General features: G+C 45.3%; 1 protein-coding gene across 3 annotated transcripts in view; it reads right to left on the minus strand.

Annotated features, from left to right (window-relative positions):
* ZNF865 (zinc finger protein 865) overlaps nt 1-13,915 on the minus strand; it is a 131,874-nt gene that overhangs the window by 41,351 nt on the left and 76,608 nt on the right. The window lies entirely within an intron of this gene.

A 13,915-nucleotide genomic window follows, 5' to 3' on the forward strand; every position in this document is an offset into this window, starting at 1 on the left:
TGTGGAGTGGAATTGTGTGGTGTGGAGTGGTATTGTGTATTGGAATTATGTGACATGGCGTGTTATGGAATTATGTGGATAGTAATTATGAGGTATTGAGCCTATTGAAATTATGTGGTGTGAGATTTTTTTGTTTTGGAGTGTAAATATGTAGAATGGTATTTTGTGTTGTGGAGTGGTATGTAGTGAAGTTTAATGATGTGGTGTGCTGTTCAGGGCTGTCTTCTATGGTACAGAAATGTCGATAAATACTATTTATAGAATTTCATAATACATGATGTAACCGGCTAAACATTAATGCACTTGGTAAGTGTAGAGAGCCATCCGGGCTCTCCCCTACAATGTTTCATTCACACACGCATTCATGCACCCCTCGGGGCGGGCTCGTCCCGAGGGTATAAATAAACGAGGTCGGAGACCGCACGGAGTCTTCCGGCCACGATAAGTAAACGGTGTTCCTGTGTCCTTTATTCTGCTCTAAAGCCGTTAACTGCGATACAGGCCCCGCCGCGCTACATTGGTGAAGAGGCCGGTCGCGCCCTCACGCCTGCCTTCCGGTCCCTGCAGCCCCCTCCGGAGAGCGTGCGGAGCCCAACCGCAGTGCCTACTCTCCTGCTGCCTACCTGCTCTTCCTCCTGGAGCTTGCAGAGCCCACCCGCACTGCTCCGCTCGGGCCGCCTGGACTGCGCGGCGGACCCGCCTACTTGTTCCTGTGCCTTTCCCTGCCCAACAGCGCTGCGCCCGCCCACGTGCCTCCCTCAACGAAGGGAGTGCGTTCAGCTGGCGGCGCTTCAGCGCACTGTGTGGGAAAAGTGGAGTGGCCCGAGCGCTGCATCGGTTTCCTGCGTGACGTCCCCGCCCCTGCTCCGCCTGGCGCTGGCTCTCTGCTCACATCGGCCGGTGTGCTGTGGGGGCGGGCCTCAGCAGGGCTGCCCATCTGCTGCCTGAAAAAACAAACAAAAAAAAAACAAAAAAAAAAAGGAAGAGGGAGTTGAAGAGAAAAAGAAAGAGTGAATTAAAGAAGAAAAGAAAAGGGGAGAAGGTCGGCCAAGACACAATAACGTGGGCCCAGTGCCAACAAGCATTGGCAGCATCCAAGAGACACGTCCAGACACGCAAGCACTGGGTAATCACTCCGCGCAAAACACGCATTGGGCCATCTAAACATACATCGTTAGCCTTCATCCTAAGGGCAGTGTGGGCTAGGCGGGAGCAGCAGGCATCGCCCGCAGGACTACACCACGTGGGCGTCCTGCCTGCCTGCCTGCGGTGCAACTGCGGTGTGGGTGAACACTGGTGGTGGTGGGTTGGCACCAGCGATTGGACTGCGCCCTCCATCTTGCTGGGCGGCCGCGCCTCTGCCTGGACGCGATGAGCACCGCACCTGCCGCAGGCGCAGCCGCCCAGCAAGATGGAGGGCGCAGTCCAATCGCTGGTGCCAACCCACCACCACCAGTGGTCACCCACACCGCAGTCGCACCGCTACCCCCGTTCAGCGAGGCTTCGGATCCTGCCACTGCTGCGCCAAGGTGGAAAGCTTGGGTAGGACGGCTGAATCATTACTTCAAGGGGAAACGTGAAACCGATGGAACAGTAAAACGATCACTGCTTATCCACTATGGAGGAGCAGAGATTTACGACCTGTTTGAAACGCTCCCCAACACAGGGAATGATGACGACTACGATGCGGCGGTCGCCGCGCTCAACAGACATTTCGACCCACAGCTCAACACCGACTTCAAAAAATTCAAGTTCCTGAGGGCGCGGCAAACCGAAACCGAATCGGTCGACATGTTCTACGCGCAGCTACGCTGGCTGGCTAGCACGTGCCCCTTCACAGACCAGAGGGAGGAAATCCGGGACCAGATCATCTTAGGCTGCCGCTCAAAGCTCCTGCGAAAGCTGATCCTCCGACAGCCCGGAGTCTCGCTGGACGAGATCCGTTGAGCTTTTCTAATCTACCTAATTCGGTTTTTAATGGTTCCCACATCAGATGTGGAATGGGTCTAGTTTTGTGGATCACTGGTTCAGCATTTTGCTTCAACTGAATTCTGTGTTGAAAGTCTTTAAGTAAACCTAAATTCTCTGAAAAAACGTCTGGGAACTCACTTGCGATGTGTTCACTGATATTTGAAGGATTTACCACCAAGACTTTTTCCGGATTATTGGGGTCTAATTTAATTCCTAGTTCTTTTTGATGTTGCCATCCTAATAGATTTGACCCATTCTCTACAACGTAAATTTTACCTACAGTGGAACGGTCTTTAAAAGAAATAAGAGACTTAAACATTCCCTTCATAGGTATGGGGTCTCTGTTATACCCACTGGGAGCTATGTCTGCCTTATAAAGGTTATCTTGGTCTTTTCCTAAGATGGTTTGAAAGTCCGAGAAGTTCACAAGAGTGAAAGGCGAACAAGAGTCTGCAAACATTTTGACGCTTCTCCCATCAATAGAAACGTTACATTCAGGATAGCTTTGTTGGATGTGTACTGCAACATCATTAATTTGTAGAATAATTTTCCTGACTTGCGTTTTATCCTCGATGACCCGATTCCCCCCGTCTTCTTTGGAAAGCATCCACAAACTCTTGCTAGGTGCCCCTTCTTGTTACATTTTCTGCACCAAGCAGACTTGGCTTGACAGTTGGGGTTGTTCGCCAAATGATTGTTGCTTCCGCAACGATAGCATTTCAGTTTAGAACTCTCCGAATCTCCTGTTTGATTACACCAATTGTCATTCTTCCCATTGTCATTCTTAGTTTTGGATGGTTCATTTTTAATCTTGTATACCTCTGATTCTTCATCTAGATTGGTTATTTCTGCTACTTTATCATTGGAATCTGATGAGTTTATTTCTTTTATGCAAATCGCTGTATGTTCAATGGATTTGGCAACTTTTATTGTCTCCTGGAGATCGGGTTGTTTTTCTAATAATTTCCTCTGAATTCCTTTATTGTTTGTACAACGTACCAATTGGTCTCTGATTAACGAGTCATTGAGATCACTGAAAGCGCATAGTTTGCTGAGACCTCTGAGAACGGCAACATAAGTGGACACACTCTCTTGCTTGCCTTGAGAACGACTGAAAAATTTGCGTCTTTCCAAAACTATATTAACTTTGTCCCCAAAATGAATACGTAACTTAACTAAGGTTGTTTCATAAACATCCTCATCGTCTGGTTCTAATTCCGGTTCCGGTAGTGATTCAAATATTTTCCTTCCATTTGAACCCAAGTTGTGTAGTAATATGTGCTGCTTTCTGAAAGCACTGAATTTTTCTCATCCTATTGCTACAAGATAAGATTCGAAGACTTTCTCCCAATCTTCCCATGGAATGCTGGGTTCTCCGAATTCATTCAGAAATGGCGCTGGTTGCGACATGCTTGCAGCTGCCATAATGGAAGAGGAGATAAGAAAACGTATTGGTGTGAATATCACCGTGTGAGTTTGTGGCAAGGTACGCCCAAAATGTAAATATAAGAGAAGAGCTTTATACCAACATCCAGTACTTAAAAAGATTCCTATAAGCATACAAATAATTATGTAAATTTAAAAACATAGGGATGAAAACCTGACGACAAGATGTTTTAAATTGAGATATTAACGTGGAATAAACATTTTGCACATTACTAATTATCAAATATTTCACTTTTTTTTTTAATACTAAATGAAACACTTATAGGTGGGTTGCACCACAATTCGAGAGTAGGGAGTGCCAACTAAAATGATACTTGCATAACCAGGTGTGTGTATCACCGTAAATAAAGGTGGAACACACTGATATTCGTCTGCTTGGATTACTTGCTAAACTACCCTAATATCTAAATTATTTTATGGTGTGCGTGTCACCGTGAAGTCAAGATCGACACGCTAAATGATGTATGCTTTAAATGACATCTGCTTACAAGGTTGAAGGTGTGTGTATCACCATAACTATAGGTAAGACACACATGGAGTGTGTGTCTCCGAAGACGAACTTTTACATGTGAAGAATTTGCTTTACATTACATGGATTCGCGCTATGAAATATGCTGACGGTGTGCGTGTCACCGTAAAACAACACAGACACGCTGAGGAGTGCGTATCTCCGAAGGAAAGGAAAGGAAGTATTGCCGTTAACTGGAAGTACGGCCCCAAAGAGGATGGGGCGCTGGGAGCGTTACTCCGGGAGGAAGCCGGCTGAGAGGAGGCTGGAGCTTCATGGAAGTTCCTGAAGGAACGTGCTAAATCCAGTGACTCCAGAGAGAGGCAGCGAAGGGCACAAAGATGCTCCAGGTATGAAAGTTATTTAAGCTGAAGCAGAGCCACACAGAGCCACACAGAGTACAATTTGCCCGCGTGGTATTGGATTCTCAGAACACCACAGGATTCGAGATGGACTTAACTCGTCGGCAGTTGGCGGCACAATAGAAATGTAGCGCAATTGAAAGTCCCCGGAGCTTGGAGAGTTCAAAGAGAAGGACACGGTCATGGTACACCGCAACCCACAGCACCTGAGGAGACCACCCAAAAAACTGGCGAACAGAAGCGAGAACACAGCCTTGGAATTACTGCTGTAACGAACTCGATGGCAAAATTCCTCAAAAAACGGAAGAAAGAATAATCCAATACCTCCAGAGGTCAACACCCAAGGCTCAGTACTTAGCAGGCAAAGGAAGAAGATGAAATTTGGCAGCGCCACAAGACTGAACGCTATAGAGAAAAGTGGTCCCAGCATACAATTCATTCAAAGCAAAACATTAAAGGGACACAATTAGACGAACAACTCAAAAGAGTTCGAATGCCATTTAATCACATCGAACATGTTAGGATGTTTCAAATGGAATCAGCAAATTTAAGCAACAATTTGAAGAAGTAAAACAAGTGCCCAAGGAAAGGAAGGGGGAGTGTGTGAAATGGTGCGGAATTTGGAAAAAAGTGAACACAGTGGTAAAATTACTATATTGTACTCAAATTGGACGGCATACATAAGTCTCTGCCGTATTTAGAACACAGATCCAATCAAAATCACAATATCTACAATTCTCAGTAATGCCATATAGAAACAATCACAGTGCATCATGTACTGTTGACGGTATTGGCCAAAAACGTTGAGTCGACGTTTCGACCCCTTGAGTGTTGTAGGTGTTGGATGCAACCTTACGAAGTGGGGTCTTCATCAGGACTGGGATAAACACAAAGGGAGGGTGGGCACCTGAAGAAACAAAAGTATAAATGAGTTTAAACTCATCAATCCTTTAATCAGGGGAGCTAAAGTATATTGAAGTGTCAACAAAAGTTACCATTTCTGTCGGAGGTCAGGCCTCTAAGACGTCCGAAGGTCGTCAAAGAGAGAGGGATTCAAAACTCCTCGGCGGTAACGAACGGTCGTAGAGAGTGGTAAACACCTAAAATAAAGTTAGGTGAATCAAAATACTGAACCAGAGTAGTTAGTTCAATGAATGGTCGCTCCCAAAGTAAGCGAAAAGTAATTTACCATAGACCGCAACTCATGGGGGTTGTGTCTTATATTTCGTGAAAGAACATTGCCTGGAGATCAAGCCAGGTAATCTGGATGGTCGAACTGCTGGAAATAAATCACCGCTAGTTCACCAACAGGGAACGAATCTAAACAGAGGAAAAGACAAATCGGTTGGTTGGGAGGGGGGACCTGCAGGTGAAAAATCACAAAGGGCGCTGGAGATTGCACCATTCTAGGAAGGTATACGGTAAAAAATCACAGTTTAGTGAGTGAATCCCGTAGGATCATGAGGACCATGGAGTTAATATTGGAGCATGGTTGGTACTAAAAATAGTATATTACGCACTAAGTTGGGACAAAGTGTCGGGCGCCGACACAGCATGTCATGTACTACATGCGGACATATCATACCAAGATAAACAGGGCAGGGTGTCTAAGACAGTGAACAGAGCCCCAAGGCCAGCATGAAAGGGGGAGATAGCTTACCCTACGTCTCAGCGTCTGCTGCATCAGTTAATGGAGAGTGCGCGAATGGGGCACATCATTAAATAGGGAGACGCGCGGTGAACGCGTGATCTCCGTTACCGTGCTGGCGCTAGATGCCGGTTGGTAACCGTAATGGAGAAAAGACTATAGTTGGAAGAGTCACGGAGTAAACAACATCTTAAAATTGTGCAGCCACGGAAGTATGTAACGTGTGAGTCTAACAAATCACAGAGATGGCAAAGATTGCTCAACTAGAAACATTGTAATCAGTATATACATTGTATACCCAGACGATTTAACATTTCTCATTGGTGCAAATTACAGAACAACAAAACTTTACATGAGGAAAAATCTGTTGGGAAGAGAGACAGATATAATGTAAAATGTCCACACAATCAATAAGTTTAGCAGATCTTGAGCACGACAAGCATGTAAACATTATAGCGTAAAGAGCAATATATGTAGTCATTTGCGAACATGTAGATTAAGAGAGATAACGGATTCTCATCATATTAGTGAAAGAGATAATAACTTCTTAACCTTGGGGGAGGAGAGAAACAGACCTATCGAAAACAGATATAGCTCACACTAATTACACGAGGAGGACTGCTAATTGGGCATTACTGCCATCAAGTTCATTAAGCCCATTGACCACCGTGTCCATCATAGACATCCATTTGGATTCTCTCACATTGAGGATGGCTGACAGGTTACCGCCTCTGGGGCCCAGCTTAACCTTCTCGAGAACTAGCCATTTGAGATCATTCGGTTTATGATTTTTAGAGGTACAGTGTTCAACGAGGGGGGCACCCACCACGTTGCACCGGATTCTGCTGTGGTGCTGCAGAATTCTAGCTTTCACCTTTTGTTGTGTCTGACCAATATAGAGTAAGTCGCAGGGGCAACTGATACCATAAATTACATTGGAGGAGTTACAATTCGTAAAAGAACTGAGAGTGATCGAATGTCCTCTATAAGCAAAGATCTTCGTTGTGTCAGTGGAATCGCAGGCCTTGCAGTGGCCACACTTAAAATGTCCGATCACTGGTGGTAAGCTCCACAGTTCTTGGATAGTCTGTATTGTTGCAGTTTCTAGAAAGGAGTGGACTACGTAGTCCTTCACATTCCTCGCTTTCTTGAAGGAGTGCATCGGCGGGTTCGGTTGGTCGATGTCATCAGCTACTAATTTCCAATGCTTGTTAATCACTTTCTTGATTTCGTTACTCCGTGTCGAGAAAGTGGTGACACAAATCATTCTCTGTAATGCTGAATCTTGTTTAGCCTTAGGTGTTAGGAGGGTTTCACGGGGATTGAACCATGCCCTCTTGCGTGCCTTCTTAACCAGTCTTCTGGGGTATCCCCTAACTAATAGACGATTGCTCAGATCCTCAGATTCAACAAGGTAATCCTCCTTTTTGGTACAGTTTCTGCGGATCCTCAGAAACTGTCCAAAAGGTAAGTTATCCCTAAGACCACGTGGGTGGTGGCTACTGTATCTAAGTAGCGAGTTACGTTCTGCAGGTTTCCGATACAATGTTGTGTGCAATTTGTTGTCCTCACAGTAGATTTTGACGTCCAGGAAAGCAAGTTCTTTGGCATCCGAGTGTATCGTAAACTGGATGTTGTCGTTGCGTAAATTGAGCCATTCATGGAAGACCGCCAACTCAGTGGCGTCTCCATTCCAAATCAGGAGAATATCGTCAATGTAGCGTCTCCATAAATTGATCTTGCCAGAGAAAGGATTGTTGGTAAAGATGAATTGGCGTTCAAAGTGATCCATGAAGAGTATTGCTAGATCTGGATCAAAGGCTGCTCCCATGGCAACACCTTTAGTTTGAATGTAGAAATCTCCTTGGAAAATGAAAAAATTTTTTTGCATAGCAATCGTCAAAAGTAGAATTATGAACTCTGTTGGAACTCTCATAGGTGCTGGTCTGGTGTTGAGGACTTCGGTCATCACCTCCAGTGGCGGTATCTGGGGAATGCTGGTATACAGGGACACGATGTCGCAGGTCACCAGTAACTGGGTACTCGGATCGAAGGGTAGTTGGTCAACCAGGTTGATCGTCTGCATCGTATCCCTAAGATAGGCCTCAGTTTTCTCCGCCAGTGGTTTCAGGAAGAAATCCACATATTTACATAATGGTTCCAATAGGGAGCCGCATCCTGAGACAATCGGGTGTCCAGGTGGTTTTTGGAGATCCTTATGAATTTTGGGTAGGGTGTATATAGTGGGCAAACGAGGGTATTTCTGATTGAGATACTCAAACTCGAGTTTGCTCAGTATACCATGTCCGTAAGCTTCGGAGGTAATTTGCAGAATTTCTTCCGCCAGATCTTTAGTTGGATCAGATCGTAATTTGGAGTAGCTCACACCATCTTGGAGTTGCCTCAAGATCTCATCCTTGTATGCAGTTGTATCTTGAATGACGATCGCACCCCCCTTGTCGGCAGCCTTTATTACAATATCTCTATTGTTCTTCAATTTGGTTAACGCTGTTCGTTCCAATTTCCTGGTGTTGGGGATGGTATGTTTGTAGTTACCCAATAGTTTATTCACGTCGGTTAGTACCATGTTCTCATAAGCCAAAATCTTGCTGGACATCGCACTAGTGGGTGGGACAAAGGTGGAGGGGGCCCTGAGCCCAGTGGCCGACTGTATTGCATCAGAGGCAAAATGTTTGAAAAAATATCTCAAACGAATCTTTCTAAAGAAGGCATGTAATTCGACCTTAGTATCAAAGCTGTTAGGATGAGACGTTGGTATGAAGGAGAGCCCCTTTGAAAGAATACGTTCTTCATCTTCAGTCAATGCGTACGATGAAATATTCACCAATGGGTTATCCTTTTCTACCATCTGTAGACCTTGCGTCTGGTTGATATTTCTCCATGGTTCTCCGTCTGAAAACGCACCTGCTTGCCTGCCGATGCCCTGCCTCTCTCCCAGTTGGTTGTATTGGATTGTCGACCTCTTTGTGGGCCCCTTTGCCACGGGCCTCGTCCTCTGGGGGGTCTCCATTGACCCTCGTCTAAAAAAGAGGGACGGTAATAGCCTTGTGGGGGATACCAATTTTCACGGTAACCTTGGTCAGAGCTGGTAGATGGTTGCTCGTTGTCACTTCCAGAACTACCTGACGATTCAGAGAAGTTGGTAAAGTTCCTTCTGCCTCTGTAAGGGCCTCTTCCCCTGCCTGTGAATCTGCCTTGGTTATCCTGCTTGTAGTAATCCTCTGTTAGGTAGGGATAGGTGTTCTTTTTTCTCATAGAAGCGGATGTCTTTCGCAAGTTTGTCCAATTTTTTGTTCTGAGTTGTGAGCTCAAAGTCTTTTAAAGATTTAGCCAAATTTGCCAAGGCCTCCTTGGCGTTAGCTAGGGTAGAATCACCGGCAATTTCCTGTTTGAGGGAGGAAATTTCTCTGGACAGTGATTGTACTTGTTCCGCTGCAGTCTCGACTCCCAACACCATCCAGTGTCGTGAGGCGTTGTTAGCCACAAAACTGAAACCTTCTTTGAATTTTGGTATATCGACAAAAATGGCTGGTTCGTTCTTAATCTGTAGACCGACTGGTATTACATTGGCCTGTAGATATTTAGTGAGTAGGTGACCATGAAGGCGGGTACGTATTAACTTCTTCTCAAGGCGTTCTAAACGTGCCACTTTGTCGTTCAGCGTAAAGTCAATATTGGGGGTATCTGACGATAAAAATTGATTAGCAGGGTCCTGTAACAACCGATTAATATAATCCTCTGTGAATGAAAGAGTCTCACTCTCTGCCATCTTCTGAAGAGTGATTAATCACAGAAAGACCTCGCAGGTGTGCACCTGCTCTGAAGTAGTAAATATAAAGGGTCAACCCATATGTAGTCACTGGGACCTGGGTAGGGAACAGTATAGAGAAAAGTGGTCCCAGCATACAATTCATTCAAAGCAAAACATTAAAGGGACACAATTAGACGAACAACTCAAAAGAGTTCGAATGCCATTTAATCACATCGAACATGTTAGGATGTTTCAAATGGAATCAGCAAATTTAAGCAACAATTTGAAGAAGTAAAACAAGTGCCCAAGGAAAGGAAGGGGGAGTGTGTGAAATGGTGCGGAATTTGGAAAAAAGTGAACACAGTGGTAAAATTACTATATTGTACTCAAATTGGACGGCATACATAAGTCTCTGCCGTATTTAGAACACAGATCCAATCAAAATCACAATATCTACAATTCTCAGTAATGCCATATAGAAACAATCACAGTGCATCATGTACTGTTGACGGTATTGGCCAAAAACGTTGAGTCGACGTTTCGACCCCTTGAGTGTTGTAGGTGTTGGATGCAACCTTACGAAGTGGGGTCTTCATCAGGACTGGGATAAACACAAAGGGAGGGTGGGCACCTGAAGAAACAAAAGTATAAATGAGTTTAAACTCATCAATCCTTTAATCAGGGGAGCTAAAGTATATTGAAGTGTCAACAAAAGTTACCATTTCTGTCGGAGGACAGGCCTCTAAGACGTCCGAAGGTCGTCAAAGAGAGAGGGATTCAAAACTCCTCGGCGGTAACGAACGGTCGTAGAGAGTGGTAAACACCTAAAATAAAGTTAGGTGAATCAAAATACTGAACCAGAGTAGTTAGTTCAATGAATGGTCGCTCCCAAAGTAAGCGAAAAGTAATTTACCATAGACCGCAACTCATAGGGGTTGTGTCTTATATTTCGTGAAAGAACATTGCCTGGAGATCAAGCCAGGTAATCTGGATGGTCGAACTGCTGGAAATAAATCACCGCTAGTTCACCAACAGGGAACGAATCTAAACAGAGGAAAAGACAAATCGGTTGGTTGGGAGGGGGGACCTGCAGGTGAAAAATCACAAAGGGCGCTGGAGATTGCACCATTCTAGGAAGGTATACGGTAAAAAATCACAGTTTAGTGAGTGAATCCCGTAGGATCATGAGGACCATGGAGTTAATATTGGAGCATGGTTGGTACTAAAAATAGTATATTACGCACTAAGTTGGGACAAAGTGTCGGGCGCCGACACAGCATGTCATGTACTACATGCGGACATATCATACCAAGATAAACAGGGCAGGGTGTCTAAGACAGTGAACAGAGCCCCAAGGCCAGCATGAAAGGGGGAGATAGCTTACCCTACGTCTCAGCGTCTGCTGCATCAGTTAATGGAGAGTGCGCGAATGGGGCACATCATTAAATAGGGAGACGCGCGGTGAACGCGTGATCTCCGTTACCGTGCTGGCGCTAGATGCCGGTTCGTAACCGTAATGGAGAAAAGACTATAGTTGGAAGAGTCACGGAGTAAACAACATCTTAAAATTGTGCAGCCACGGAAGTATGTAACGTGTGAGTCTAACAAATCACAGAGATGGCAAAGATTGCTCAACTAGAAACATTGTAATCAGTATATACATTGTATACCCAGACGATTTAACATTTCTCATTGGTGCAAATTACAGAACAACAAAACTTTACATGAGGAAAAATCTGTTGGGAAGAGAGACAGATATAATGTAAAATGTCCACACAATCAATGAGTTTAGCAGATCTTGAGCACGACAAGCATGTAAACATTATAGCGTAAAGAGCAATATATGTAGTCATTTGCGAACATGTAGATTAAGAGAGATAACGGATTCTCATCATATTAGTGAAAGAGATAATAACTTCTTAACCTTGGGGGAGGAGAGAAACAGACCTATCGAAAACAGATATAGCTCACACTAATTACACGAGGAGGACTGCTAATTGGGCATTACTGCCATCAAGTTCATTAAGCCCATTGACCACCGTGTCCATCATAGACATCCATTTGGATTCTCTCACATTGAGGATGGCTGACAGGTTACCGCCTCTGGGGCCCAGCTTAACCTTCTCGAGAACTAGCCATTTGAGATCATCCGGTTTATGATTTTTAGAGGTACAGTGTTCAACGAGGGGGGCACCCACCACGTTGCACCGGATTCTGCTGTGGTGCTGCAGAATTCTAGCTTTCACCTTTTGTTGTGTCTGACCAATATAGAGTAAGTCGCAGGGGCAACTGATACCATAAATTACATTGGAGGAGTTACAATTCGTAAAAGAACTGAGAGTGATCGAATGTCCTCTATAAGCAAAGATCTTTGTTGTGTCAGTGGAATCGCAGGCCTTGCAGTGGCCACACTTAAAATGTCCGATCACTGGTGGTAAGCTCCACAGTTCTTGGATAGTCTGTATTGTTGCTGTTTCTAGAAAGGAGTGGACTACGTAGTCCTTCACATTCCTCGCTTTCTTGAAGGAGTGCATCGGCGGGTTCGGTTGGTCGATGTCATCAGCTACTAATTTCCAATGCTTGTTAATCACTTTCTTGATTTCGTTACTCCGTGTCGAGAAAGTGGTGACACAAATCATTCTCTGTAATGCTGAATCTTGTTTAGCCTTAGGTGTTAGGAGGGTTTCACGGGGATTGAACCATGCCCTCTTGCGTGCCTTCTTAACCAGTCTTCTGGGGTATCCCCTAACTAATAGACGATTGCTCAGATCCTCAGATTCAACAAGGTAATCCTCCTTTTTGGTACAGTTTCTGCGGATCCTCAGAAACTGTCCAAAAGGTAAGTTATCCCTAAGACCACGTGGGTGGTGGCTACTGTATCTAAGTAGCGAGTTACGTTCTGCAGGTTTCCGATACAATGTTGTGTGCAATTTGTTGTCCTCACAGTAGATTTTGACGTCCAGGAAAGCAAGTTCTTTGGCATCCGAGTGTATCGTAAACTGGATGTTGTCGTTGCGTAAATTGAGCCATTCATGGAAGACCGCCAACTCAGTGGCGTCTCCATTCCAAATCAGGAGAATATCGTCAATGTAGCGTCTCCATAAATTGATCTTGCCAGAGAAAGGATTGTTGGTAAAGATGAATTGGCGTTCAAAGTGATCCATGAAGAGTATTGCTAGATCTGGAGCAAAGGCTGCTCCCATGGCAACACCTTTAGTTTGAATGTAGAAATCTCCTTGGAAAATGAAAAACATTTTTTGCATAGCAATCGTCAAAAGTAGAATTATGAACTCTGTTGGAACTCTCATAGGTGCTGGTCTGGTGTTGAGGACTTCGGTCATCACTGTAGGAGAGTAGGGTCTGCAATCCTATGATCACCCAGATTTTTTTGCTTTTGCTTCATTGGTTTACGACTTTCTCCGGCTGTGGGCCTGCCAATCAGACCCACAGCCTAGCTGTTCTCTCTCGAAATTAACACACATGTACGTTAGGTGCATCCACTAATTGGAACTGGGCCGCCTTGTCAGTCCCTGTCTCAGCATACCACAGGTATCCAGGGCATCGGTGTACCCAGGGCCTACCAGGGGCTGCAGCATGTATTATGCCACCCCTGGAATGGCCGCCCAAATCTGACACAACTGGCTGCACGACAGCTGGGGCCACGTGGTGTAATCACCCGTTGCTGTAGGTGTAGTATTCCTACACCTAACCCTAAAATGGACACATGGATTCCTATCAGTCACTCCTATGGCAGGCCTTATCAATCCTGAAGGCAGAGTGCGGGGAGTCATGTGGGATGGTGCTCTGGCGCGAGCCGAGCCCGTCGACGGCTTGCGGAACCAAGTCCTAATAGCCGTTCCATGGTGACGCGGGCCGACTATTTGCTAACTTTGGCATCGCATCACCTACACATGTCGAGTAAGGTGTCATACGAATTGGAATACGAACCCCTCGCTAGTTCTGGCGACGGGGTTAGCATTCCCCCCTTCTAGAGGGGCACGACATGGAAGTAACCCTGAACCCCGGTTAAAGTTGACTCAAGCCTCAGCATCACAAAATGGATGCTGCCACCAGACACAAGTCTGACCTCCTGCTGCTGGGGGACCTTCCAGCGAAGGGAGTTTGGACAAAGGGTTTCCTGTCGAGGGCGGTGTTAGCACCGTCCCAGACAGGGTTTGTGTATCCCAGGTAGGCAGGGCTGAAAGGAA

This window comes from Triturus cristatus, chromosome 7, assembly GCF_964204655.1.
Source record: "Triturus cristatus chromosome 7, aTriCri1.1, whole genome shotgun sequence".
Classification (NCBI taxonomy): domain Eukaryota; kingdom Metazoa; phylum Chordata; class Amphibia; order Caudata; family Salamandridae; genus Triturus; species Triturus cristatus.